Source organism: Syngnathoides biaculeatus, chromosome 5 (assembly GCF_019802595.1).
Source record: "Syngnathoides biaculeatus isolate LvHL_M chromosome 5, ASM1980259v1, whole genome shotgun sequence".
In the NCBI taxonomy this organism is placed as follows: domain Eukaryota; kingdom Metazoa; phylum Chordata; class Actinopteri; order Syngnathiformes; family Syngnathidae; genus Syngnathoides; species Syngnathoides biaculeatus.
Genome location: NC_084644.1, coordinates 12,506,983 through 12,520,585, shown reverse-complemented (window position 1 = coordinate 12,520,585; position 13,603 = coordinate 12,506,983). Strand labels below are relative to the sequence as shown.

The following is a 13,603-nucleotide window of genomic DNA, read 5'->3' as shown; positions in this document are numbered from 1 at the left end:
GGAGCTTCTGTTCTTACCTTCAAATGGGGAAGTTGCAAGGTTGACCCATTCCCTCTGGGTGTTGTGTACGTATATAGAACAGTGTTAAACTTCACATCAGTGCCGTTTACGCAGAACAGCAACCTGCAAAAGAGTCAGAAGAATCATGAATGTTATACAGGCAATGTAAAAGGGAATCCTGATGCTTCATCTGGATTGCCAAGTCAAAAACAGAGTTTGGTGTCCCACTTCTATTACCAACATGCAGAATGCCCCCTCTGCGAAGGCTTCAATTTGAACAAGATGTTCCTCCTGCCTCCATCTAATCGTGGCCCCTTTCCACATGAATCAATTTACATTGACAATTAGTCAGTTCACGGTGGAGGCCAGGTGAATGGTTTCCACGTGTGTGTGGGACGCTCAGTGATTTATCGCCCTGTATGCTTTTAGTGAGCTGGAGAGATACAGTACTTTGCATGTTAGGCCTTTCTGTGATCAGTATTTAATCAAAAGGTTTGCGCAAATATGAAATTGTTGTCATATGCTTCACACTAGCTGTTGGTGTCACTTCCTCCTCCGGTTGGTAACATTTGGAACACGGCATCTGATATGACATAAAATAGTTGTTGTTATTGTTTTGGTTTCAGAAAATTGTTGGGATACCCTTAGAAACCCATTCTGAGGCAATGCTCTTTACACATAATACTTTTAAGTCCCTCTGAGAGTACTGGCTGACATTCCTGGCCCACACATTCTGAATTGGTACTATTGAGATGGAACAATGACCCAAAATATTAATAAAAATGAAGACTCCTACAGGCAATGTGAAAGGAGTTTCTGATAGTACCTCTGAGGTATAAAATGCCTTGGTGGACCGTGTACCTCCATTCCATATTTTTGCCATTTAAACAGAAGACTGCTCTTAAAAAAGTGGGAAAATGTTTACATTTACAGGCAGTGTAAAAGGGGATTCTAAGACTTCTTGGGGCAATTACATATAGAACTCGTGCACCTACGTCACTGAAATCACGTGACTGGCCATATTGCCGGCCAAACAAAGCATTGTTGCAAGTTAATTTTGTTGAGATGAAACGAAAATACATCTTATAGTGCGACATACAGAGTTTTGTCTGATACGGTAAAACATTTAGAAGGTGATAATAAAGGCAGGTACGTGGGAAAATGAGAGACACTTGGCATAGAGGACCCATATTTAATGTCAAAGTCGATCTTTTCACCGATAAGAAAGTGGATTGTTAACCCGCTTCCGCTTGTCTTTGACAACTGGATAAACATGTATCTGGTGAGTAAGTTGTTGAGATTTACAGGGAAAAGTTTGAAAGTGTATAAAAGTGGACAAATACTTCGTTGCTGGATTTGTTGTCAATCAGGAATAAATTCGATAGTGACGTGGAGACAGCTCGTGAACGTGGAAGCATATTCGGCCACACGTTAACCTTTGCCGGAATCCGTCGATCTTTTCAGCTAGTATTCAATACAAATACCAATATTTAAATAAATTGCCCTGGTTTTACAAAAACTTTCATTCATTAACTATGATTTAAAAAAAAAAAAAAAAAAAGAGGATGGCGTCTCCACGGAACGTACACGGAAGCGATTGTGGCCACACGTTAACCTCTCTACTGCAACAGATGATTTCTTTTTTTTTAATGCGCATTGTTCTCAAATGAGCCAACTTGGCATTATCAGTACTTCTTGGGAATTTGAGATTGAGAAAATGAATTCCTACATGAAATGTTGGGCACCATCCATCATGTTTAATTGGGGAAATGCATCTATATTTTCTGGTCTTTTCAACTGGTATTCCACAGAATGATCTCTTTGAATATCTTGTCTCGTCTGTTGTGACAACCAACAGCACAAGAGGTCTCGGGCAATTTGAAAAATCTGCTCTGGTTCAACGGCTCCCGGTGTGCAGAGCAGCTCGGTTTGACCGGCAAATGTGGTGCCGTCCAAACTGTGACGTCACGTGCACGAGCTCTATAGAGAAACCTGTGCCACAGAAAAGACTAGAAAAATGCTGGATTTTAAGGCAACGTGAAAGGACATCAAATTCTACTTCAGAAGGGACAAAGTTGTCAGTTCGACTTCATCACCCCCATTCCATGTCGGTGCTTTGTATACAGAACATTGATTTGGAAACAACTGAAAAAAAAAAAAAAATCGCAGCTTGTACAGGAAGTGTAAAGTTGCCAGGTCACCTTGGTTTCCTCCATTTTATGTGAGATTCATTTATGCAGAACAGTGAAACAGGGAAAAAAACTTCTCTTGTCCAAGCTGCCTGAAAGGGGCTAGTGAGTGACGAGACAATGTGAGACATTTGCAGACAAGCAAAGCAATATCCACTTTGTCTGATGTTTTGGGACAAGCAGGGTGATGACATGGACACGTTGTTCCTCCGCTGACCACCGGCACTGCTCAAAAAGTCATGTCGCCACAGGCTGCAGGTTAAAGTGTGCATCTCCTGTTTTGGGGACACTCACAAAGGAATACCAGACATCCACTCCTGAGGGAACTTGTCACAAGGTCAGTTACCCGTGATCAACACCTCTACTGGCGTGTTGTGTCATAGAGAATCTCTTCATTCAGTTTTTCCCCCATCTGTGAGAGATTTAACCACAGGAAACCATTTTCCAGCATTGTTTAAATCAGTGAGGGCTGCTTTTATGTGACTGGTACCCCAAAAAGAGGGTACTGAAATGTGGTATGATAGCAGTTGGAAATTTTGGAACCCTTAATTATAGAAACGCATTAATTGGACACTCTAAATTGCCCCTAGGTGTGATTTCCATTTCACGCTGTACCCCGCCTCCTCCCCGAAGATAAATGGGATAGTCTCCAGCACTCCCCCGACCGTCGTGAGGATAAGTCGTTAAGAAAATGGATAGATGGATGGATTATAGAAACGTAAAATATGCATACCAAATTTATCACGTTTATTACAGTGTTAAAGAGGACTGATATTACCTCCAAAGATGAAACATTTGATGAAATTCACATACTTCACAACCATTGGGCCTCAAGCCTCGGAGGTTTAGCCCGACTCAATTGGTCCTCGGCCTGAGCCTGCTCTGCACTTTGATGCAACCCTCACAGGAAGTCCAAGTACCCCCCAATTAGCAGTGTGTTTCTAAGCTTCCCTGAGGGCAGCAAGGGGTTGCGTGGACAAAACTGACCCACAGCGCAAGCTTAGAGGGGTGAAGCTGATTGTTAGTGTGGCTCCAGCTAAATGTAACCTCGGGCTGCTCCCACGCTCGCTGCTTATAATAAATTCAACGAGGCACAACTGCTCGCGACGCTATGCAAAGCTGTGTGTTGGACACCCCGTCACATTTCACAGAACACGCTCAAGGACAATTATTGTTGAACTGCATTGTCACTTCTACTTCAACGAGGGCAACTTCTTACAACTGCCGCCAATCAAATCGACTCTTCTCATTCCCTTTAGATGCAGCAGGCGCTTGCCCGGCAATCAGGATACCCCAGAATTTGCACCCCAGCTCATATGCACCATCTCAAAAAAAAACTCTGTCTCAACAAAAATGCTTTGAACAACATTTTCTTATTTGGAGTAACCAGCATTGTCTGTTGTGTGCTACGTGGAAACGTTGACAACCACAGCAGCAAGACAATAAACAAACATCTCTGTGAGGAGCCCACTGCTAAATTTCTGCATCACACTGTGCACAAAGTCCATGTGGTAAACAGAAGTGTGCGTGTAGTAGATCTTAGCTGAAAGGCAGGAGAAATCGCTGCGTCAGCCTCAGCAGGGGAGTGCTGATGATTAACACGCAGTAACGTCCGGGGGCTGTTGCATAAAAGATATCCAAAAGATGCAAGAAAGTAAGTCAAAAGTAAAGCGTTCGGTCTGAAGTCACAACAAGGCCTCGTCTGAATGCGCCTCTGACCTCAGTCCCTACCCAAACAACTCGAGAAGAAACAACAATTGAGTGAAGATAAGAAAGCAAGCCTTGTTGAGTTTCTCTACGTCATCTGGCAAGGAAGAGTGGGCCTGAGGGACAAAGGGGCTACTCATGAGGCTAATACTACAAAGAGTGTCAGTGAGATGGGACATTTCTGTTGGTGTTTGTACATCCCCAAAAAATCAAGGAAAACCACAATAATAAGATGCTGTCTGATGTGATTCTCATAAACAGCAATGTGATTGTAATTCTCCAAAACATTGTTCATTTTTCCTGCTAACAGTCATGTGTCATGTCATTATCCAAGCCGCTTACCCTCACAAGGGTTGTGGGGAAATCTGGAGCCTATCCCAAGTAGTTTCAGGCGAAAGGCAGACTACACCCTGAACTGTTCGCCAGTCAGTCGCAGGGCAGATATCAACACTATCACTGAGCGGGAATTGATCCCACGCTGCCCTCACCAAAGGCAGCTGGGTGTACCACTACACCATCAGTGACTCTCCTTATAGAAGTTTACAACTCAAATAATAATGTGACACAAAGCAACAGAAATCAACATAATTGCTGAGATTCTTTTATTGAGTCTTAGTCTTGGCTTGTCCTCAAACCGTAATCTTTCAATGTCTTGGTTGCAGACTTCCTTTGTCTTAGTTGTGATTAAATATTTACCCTTCTAAGTCTTCATCTTAGTTTTGAATTCTCATACACTGAAGAAAACAAGTATTTGAACACCCTGCTATATTGCAAGTTCTCCCACTTAGAAATGACGGAGGGGTCTGAAATTTACATCGTAGGTGCATGTCCACTGTGAGAGAGATAATCTAAAAACAAAAATCCAGAAATCACAATGTAGGATTTTTTTTTTTCAACAATTTCTGTGATAAAACTGCAAATGAGTGTTTGAACACCTGTCTATCAGCTACTATTCTGACCCTCAAAGACCTGTTAGTCCACCTTTAAAAGTCCACCTCCACTCCATGTATTATCCTGAATCATATGCACCTGTGTGAGGTCGTTAGCTGCATAAAGACACCTGTCCACCCCATACAATCAGTAAGACTCAAACATGTAACATGGCCAAGACCAAAGAGCTGTCCCAAGACACCAGAGACAAAATTGTACTACTCCACACGGCTGGAAAGAGCTACGGAGAAATTGCCAAACTGCTTGGTGAAAGAAGGTCCACTGTTGGAGCAATCTTTGGAAAATGGAAGAAGCTAAACATGACGGTCAATCTCAATCGGAGTGGAGATCTATGCAAGATATCACCTTGTGAGGTCTCAATGATCCTTAGAAAGGTGAGGAATCAGCCCAGGACTACACGACAGGACTTGGTCAATAACCTGAAACGCGTTGGGACCACCGTTTCCAGGGTGAGTGTTGGTAATACACCAAGACATCATGGTTTGAAATCATGATTGGCACGGAAGGTTCCCCTGCTTAAACCAGCATGTCAAGGCCTGTCTTTAGTTTGCCAATGACTTTTTGGATGATACAGAGGAGTCATGGGAGAAAGTTTTGTGGTCAGATGAGACCAAAATGGAACTTTTTGGTCATAATTCCACTAACCATGTTTGGGGGAAGACGAATGAGGAGTTCCATCCCAAGAACACCGTCTCTACTGTGAAGCATGGGGGTGGTAGCATCATGCTTTGGGGGTGTTTTTCTGCACGTGGGACAGGACAACTGCACTGTATTAAGGAGAGGATGACCGCGGCCATGTATTGTGAGATTTGGGGGAACAACATCTTTCCCTCAGTCAGAGCACTGAAGATGGGTCGTGGTTGGGTCTTTCAACATGACAATGACCCGAAGCACACAGCCAGGAAAACCAAGGAGCGGCTCCGTAAGAATCATATCAAGGTTCTGGCGTGGCCTAGCCAGTCTCCAGACCTAAACCCAATAGAAAATCTTTGGAGGGAGCTGAAACTCCGTGTTTCTCGGCGACACCCCAGAAACCTGTCTGATCTAGAGAAGATCTGTGTGGAGGAGTGGGCCAAAATCCCTCCAGTGTGTGCAAACCTGGTGAACAACAACAAGAAACTTTGACCTCTGTCATTGCAAACAAAGGCAAATATTAACATTGGTTTTCTCAGGTGTTCAAATACTTATTTGCAGCTGTATCACACAAATAAATTGTTAAAAAAATCATACATTGTGACTTCTGGATTTTTATTTTTAGATTATCTCTCTCACAGTGGACATGCACCTACGATGAAAATCTCCGACCCCTCCATGATTTCTAAGTGGGAGAACTTGCAATATAGCATGGTGTTCAAATACTTATTTTCTTCACTGTACCAGCAAAGTCTTGGTCTTGCCTCAATGTCAACCTACCTGGTCTTGAACTACAACAACACCTGTCAAAACCTCAAAGTTTTGGTCTCGACTCGGATTCAACCTACGTCTGAACTCTATCTTATTTAAATGTTCAGGAAAAATATAGAATCATCTCAGAAAAAAAAAAGTGCTTGCAGCATCTCAACTAATCTACACATTTCAACAAAAAAGGAACCATGACACGTAGGGAGTTCACAGAGAATCCAAGGATTCTCTCGTCGGAACTAATCCCAATGGCGTACATAAACATAAATCATCAAAAAAAGGCCACACGCGCAGTCAGTGAGCGGCTGAGTGGGCGGAAATGAAGCCGTGCAACCACACTGGCACAAGCTCAAAGATAAACGTGTGGCTTTAAAATGATATGTAATGATATGATACATAGGACGCTATGATACTTTCCTATACATACAGCGGCTTTATTTTTGTGCTCAGTTGAGTGATCTGTCTGTAGAAAACCTCAGAGTACACTTAATTCAAATTATCTTGTAAAAGGGGAACATAATTAGACTTAAACTTTTCCATCTTCACTCGCAATGGATGCTTTTCCATCGTCATTACAAAGTACGAGAGGTGCTGTTTCCAGTACCCGATGGAGGAGATTTGTCTTTTGTCTCATTTGAAGAGACACGGCTAAACGTGACCAAAATAAAAACACATGCTAATGTTAGCTTAGCTGTGCTTGAGTAATTAGACTCCGCAGTCTCCATTTTGCCGCAGCGCTCCCTTTTCTTGCTGCCCGCTTAGGTAATGAGTAAGACGAGAACTAAACAAAGAAGACCCTGCTCCTCTTAAATTGCTGCACCATTACACTCCACAGTCTCTATTTTGTTTCAACACTCCCTTTTGAAGCCCATAGTCTCCCGTCCGATAACTATGTTATCATTAAAATGAAAAGCAAGCACAGGAGACCCTCATCCTCCTAAATTGCCTCATTAAGTCGATTCCAGATTCCTAATTCTGCTGCAGCGCTGTTTTGTGCCGCCTCCAGGCTTCACTCAGTTAAGTATGGGTCATTAATAAGACAAGAAAGCAGACAAATTACGGCTTTAGCAGGCTGTGCGTAAGCGTTAGATGGCGGCAATTGTAGGAAGTGAGTATCAGGTTTTCAACTTGACACCCCTTGTCTCGGCATTGTGGCACAGACCAACACACAGCTGGCAGGAATGAGGGCAGAGACCTAAAGACGCTTCCTGTCCACTCCTGCTGCGCTTATCTCCCTTCCTTTGAGCCCTTTACAGCTTTTCTACCCTCTCTTGTGTTCTGCCTGACGGCGGATCCTGCTGACACAGCTGTCGGTCAGACGGCGTGGGTGTGCGTTGTTTGTCCAAGAGGCTGAAGAGGCAGAGAAAGCCCGTTTGATGGGGTAACTTTCCAGAGTTGTGACCTCATTGCTCGGCCATTCGTTGCTCTCCGTGCCTGTTTTAGGTCAACTTTTTTTTTTTTACCCCCTATCAAACGCAGTACTTTCCGCTCATTAAAAAGCCATTTTTTTTTTTTTTATCTTGGTATCAGCTTCAGGTTATGACTTAAAAGAACACAGCTTTTGCAAGCTCACATTTAAGGAAGTGAAGCAAGAACGGAACTGTTCTGATTTCACGTTCGATTCCTCATTTTACATTGCATCATCACAAAGTTTCGTTGTACTGGAAGTTGAAACAGAGTTTAGCCTTGTTGACAATATGACAACTGTTAGGTACTTGTTAATTGCCGGTTAATTACAACAGGGAAAACTAACATTAGGGCCGTTAATTGTCACCCAATGCCGTAAAGTAAATAAAGGTTCACTGTTGACTTCAAATACTAGCTGCAGTAATTTCGACAGGTAACATTATTGACATTACTTATACCGTTTTTTGGCACTTCACTATCACGTCCAGTTCGTGTACAAAATTTTATCATTTCGCCACTAAACTACAAAAGTTAACAAACATTTTGGCACTGTTAATTTTCAACAGGTGCCGTAAAGATGTTCAGTCGAGTCACTGTCATTTCTAATAAAATCTAAAAAAAACCTCTCAGAAAAAAATTAAATATGGCAGTAAGGTTCTTTTTTAAGTTCTCTGGTTGCCATTTAATCATTCATGATATAATAGGTAATGTTGTAGAAATCCATTTTGCCATAGTTGTCGCGTACCCCGAGTGAGACAAGTACAGTAACTGTTGTTGAAACTTACAACAATAATTAAAACAAAAACAACAACATTGATTGGAGACTCTAAATTGCGCCTAGGTGTGATTGTGAGTGCGGTTGTTTGTCTCAATGTGCCGTGCGATTAGCTGGCAACCAATACTGGGTGTACCCCGCCTCTTGCCCGTTGACAGCTGGGATAGGCTCCAGCACTCCCCGCGACCCTTGTGAGGATAGGTGTTCCGAGGTTATTTCCGTACTTGTTTACTTGTGGCTGATAATAAAATGAGCAGTAAAATTCCACTTGCATTGTCAACAAATGGAGGACTAAGCTGCCAAAGAGGTAAATAAAGCCTCACGTGTATGTGTGTGTGTTGTGTCTTGTGTCACTCACTCAAGACGAGGCCGTCCTCAGCGGGGCCTCCGTTTCCCGTTTATAGCGCCTTCATTGTTAACATTGGGCCCCTGGAGAACACGCAGTAAGAGAGTCAAGCTGATAAAAGTGCCGGTTAAGAATAACAAACTGATTTTTGGGCAATAGATAACGTGTTATCAGTGATATCACAGCGCTAATCTCGTGGTAATCTGTTAAACGCGATGCGAGCCGCCGACTGGAACCTTTTTAAACTTGTCCGCTTTCAAGAGGGTTGCGCTTGGCAACTTTTACTCCGCGCTTTTACTCTCGTTGCAGTGATTGATTAATGACACCATGCCACAAAAACTGGAGAATGCCGCGCAATCAAATTGTGCCGCTGCGTTCGACTACATCCACAATAATCAAAATTTAAATTCTTTAAATTGCAATTTTGCTGTATCGTAGACTAACTTTTTCTCACTGTATTTCTGAAGTAAACAGACATGTCACAAATAAGAATTTGCATCCTTAATTAAGTTTTCGGTTGACAATTCTACAGGAATAATCAATCTAATTTTATTTATATAAATAAACAAAAATGTGTAAAATTCATTTTTGCTTGGTTGAAGAGTATTTTTCCGAAATTCATATTGTGCATATAGCTGGAAAAAGCATTTTCTTGTCAACAAACATTTCTCAAAAGGAAATTTCAAACAAATATAAATAGATTGCAGTTCAAACTTTGACTTTCTTGTGAGTATCAAAAAGAAAAGGCATTCATTGAAAAAAAAAAAGGAATAAAAGTTTGTCATCTTAAAATAATAAAAATGATAAAGTTACAATTTTAACCAACTGTGGAATCTCAGTCAGAACACTCGGAGCACTTTGTAAAAATATTACTGCACTTCAAAGAAAAGGACACAAAGAAGAATGTAGTTTCATGTCGACTAGGTGCTAGTCGTGCTGATCGATTGTTAATTTATTTTTAATTTATGTTGGACTCTTTTTCTTCTTTAAATAAACTATTACTTCCGGCAGTGTGTAATCGAATGCCTTAATGTTCAATTCCTGGACCAGAGAGTGCCCATTAGGCTGATAAGATTTGAGATAATAAGAACTAGCTACACTTGAGTTAATAATGTCGCGGGACACTTTGACCTAATAAATTATCAGTAAGACATACACTTTGTGTTACGTTGTCATTTATCATACTTTCCTGGCGTAAAGTAATAACTTGGACACATGGAAATGGAAAACTCTATAAACTGTTGGTTTTTCAGCACCTTCGACCAAGTAACAAGTCTTATCAAGTCAAGTGGCTCAGGTCCAAGTCAAGTCAAATTGACTTGCAAGTCTTTTTAATATAGTTGAGTTGAGTCGAAAGTCATCAAATCCATGGCTCGAGTCTGACTTGAGTCCATGTCATGTGACTCGAGTCCACACCTTTAGGGTCCTTTCATGATCGGCGTTTCTATTCCATTTCATGATTGTCAGTGAAACCCTTTGGAAAATGGATGGAATTTGTGTATTTTATGGAAAATCATCTTCACCTTTCTAAAATAGTTCACAATTAAGCGTTTCTCATATGTCAGGTATATGTACCCCGAGTTTGTCATTGTAAGACCCTTGTAAATTACCAAAATGACCCTAAAATTGACACTTCAAGGCGAAATGCAAAATTTTCAGTATCATCTTATAATAGGTTTGCCTTCCAAATGTTATATTGTTCCGTAAAACTGGCTTCAGAGATAAATATGAACCCATTCAAACCCCAGTCCTTATGATATTTACAGTTCAATGACATACATTTGTTCATATTTGTCGTCAACAGGGAAATAGCCCCAAACTGGACAAAGGGTCACCCACTGAAAATAAGACAGATGATACTGACCAAAGCGAGGATGTGACCTGCATGTAGGTGGGAGGTCTAAGGTGGGAGGCAGTGACGGAGGTCAAGCTCCATTTGGCATTGTTTGGAGGCCGTAAAGGTCCCAGGTCCCAGGTCTCCGGCTGAGGCTTGACCCAAACTGTTTACTTTTGGCGAGAAACCTCTGAAAGCAGCATGATAGATGGCCAGCACTCCCCACAGGAAGGTGTAAAAAGGGTCTGCTCCTAGATTTCTGCGGTGATTTTTAGATTAACACTTCTTGCTTACTACTACTTCTACTACTACATTATAACAGTTACCTGGTAAGAGTTTGACAATGTACGAGCTCTGGAATTTCTCCAAAATATTTGACTTTCTTTTAAATTTCAGTCCCAGAGACTTTTTGGAGCGTCCTGTTATGATAGACAACCATCCATACATTTCCTATACTGCTTATCCTCACTCGAGTTGCGGGTATGCTGGAGCCTATGCCCGCATGTCCACCCAATTTCACAGTGAACGGTGAAATTCAGGAGCGATAATTTTTTTTTTTTCCCCAAAACTTCCCCTAAAGATGATTTTAGTCAAAAATTTGTAATAGCGATGCTAAGAGGGCCTTCACACCTTGGCCCTTGTCGATAACGACTTAGATTTCTCTAGCAAGATCTATATTTTTCTAAAGCAAGTAATGTTGAAGGGATTAATACACCAGAAGTCTGATTATCATCACCATATCAAGATTTTGATATTGATGTAAGGGATATCTCAACTGTGTCCACGTCATGTACTTTAAATCCAGTCTGAAATATCCAAGCTGTGGAACCTAAATCCCCCACTCCTCTCGAGAGAACCACTTGTGGTTTTGCGATTTGTCCAGAAAACAAGCATGTGGTCAGCCATAATTTCAACGCCAGCTTAATGTATTACGCTCACATCAGCAAGAATCATGGGACTGTAGAATGCCTGATCAAGTTCGTAGGTCAACTGAGGCTTTTCAGCGAGGGGGTTGGATGAGAGCTCCGCAGAGCCCCAAGGCTACTAGTGGGGGAGGAAGGAGTCGTCTCTAATGTAATATTTAAAATCTAGAGTTTGCGAATGCCCCGATGTCATAAAAAATGAATGTCCCTTCGTATTATCGTTCGCGATGACTCATGCTATCCATGCATTCTCTTGGCATTCTCTGTGAGGTTGGAGGGCGGCGTTGGCAAACACGCAGGCGGTGGTGACATGGAGGAACGCACAAGGACATGTTTGAACAGCAGAAGAGACGATAGAAGCTTGGCACGCACTGGAAACGGAACAGTTTGTAGAGAAGTAGTAGTTGGTGAAGACTAAGATTTTGGATCTGAGACTGAGATCAAAACTGGACTTTGAGGATTCGAGTCTAATTTCAGACTAAGTCAGTCCCAAGTCAAGACGAAGACTTTAATGAAGTCAAGAACCAGTGGAGAACAATGCTTAGAAGGGTTGAGACCAAGTTCAGACCAAAATGAGTTTTAACTGACTTAAGACAACGACAAATACTGGTTCATATCCAGACTGAGATCATCATTTGGAGTGGTTCTGATTGAGTCAATACTAAAACCAAGGAAGGTTGAGACTAAGTTGAGATGAAGACTTTGAGGAAGTTGAGAATTATTCAAGACTAAGACCAAGACACACTGAGACTAGACCACAACTTTGATGGGTTGAGAGAGTCAAGACAGGTTGAAAACAAGTCGAGACCAAGACTCTAAGGAGGTGAGCCTGAGTGACGACTAAGACCAAAGCGACTTTATACTAAGTCAAAAAAAGAGGGGTTTAGGCCAAGACTAAGACCAAGGCAGGTCCAGAGAAAGTCTGAGGGTTTGAAACTACATCAAGTCTAAAACAAAAGCAAACCAGGTTCAGACCAAAACCAAGATCAGGTTTTGGCTAATTTGACGATCATATCATTACAGTTGTAGGATTCTACAAAATGTCATGAAGCACAGGTGTCAAATTCAAGGCCCAAGAGCAATATCTGGGGCGCCACATGATTTTATGTGGCCCGCAAAGGCAAATTATGTGTGTCAACTTCCATGACTCTTTGTTCAAATCTGTTCCAAAATTTCAAATTTTCACATCATAAATGATAACGTTGAGATATTGGAAGCATTTTGTGTTACCAAACATCAACAATAATTGAAAAACCCACTACCCTTGATTTCTGATTCCAAAACTACTTCATAAATGTAATTTGTAATTATTACGAGGCGATTAAAGATTTTTACGGTTTCAGTCGCAACGGCCCTCTGAGGGAAACCATAACGAAGATGTGACCTGTTTGACGGCCCTGTCACGAAGGCTGTTATAGCCACAGTATGTTCACTTCCTGTATTTGTAATGGCCAGGTGTCCCAATACTTCTGCCCATGGAGTACAACCTGTGTTGTGAAGCAGGGTCATTTTACATTTTTTTTTTCCCTCCGCACCAGTTATAGCACTGCCGCGAGAGGTCCCATCAGGCCCAGAAATAGCAGCCTGCATGTTTTGTGAGAACTGATATTTTTATCATTTCCCGTGCTGAAAACGGCCGTTTTGTGGCTTTATCCTCTGCGACAAATTGCTCTCTTTATGGAAGCAGTAATCACAGAGGTTCCCTCCTGGTTTTCGCCATGCTGCCAGCAAACCCTGGAACGGAATCGTCTCGCGGACTAACAGCGGCGACTTAAAAAACGGAGGCCGTTCAAAAATGGTGACAGGGCGTGACAATACATATAGCAGCGCTAAAGAACACGGGCCGAGGAGGCAGTGGCGCGTGCGCTCCGGCGATCAACTGAGCCAAGTGGGGGAAATTCTCATCGTTGTATAAATGACGTTTTTTTCTACTCAATCAGGTGGTAACTCATTTTGGGAAGTAGAAAGGCAAACGAACAAAAAGCCTATGCTGTAAATTGTGACTCTTGCCACAGGACTCTTAAACTCAGCTTTGCAAGAATACCACATTGAGGGGTTGAATCCAAGACC

The 13,603-nt window shown here is 42.0% G+C and overlaps 1 long non-coding RNA gene across 3 annotated transcripts in view; it reads right to left on the bottom strand.

Moving 5' to 3' along the window:
• LOC133501275 (uncharacterized) overlaps positions 1-13,603 on the bottom strand; it is a 29,170-nt gene that overhangs the window by 1,802 nt on the left and 13,765 nt on the right. For all 3 annotated transcript variants that reach the window (XR_009795144.1, XR_009795143.1, XR_009795145.1), the window contains 2 exons: positions 8,789-8,859; positions 18-123 (listed from right to left, as the gene is read on the bottom strand). This is a non-coding gene — a long non-coding RNA (uncharacterized LOC133501275). The remainder of the gene's footprint in view (positions 1-17; positions 124-8,788; positions 8,860-13,603) is intronic.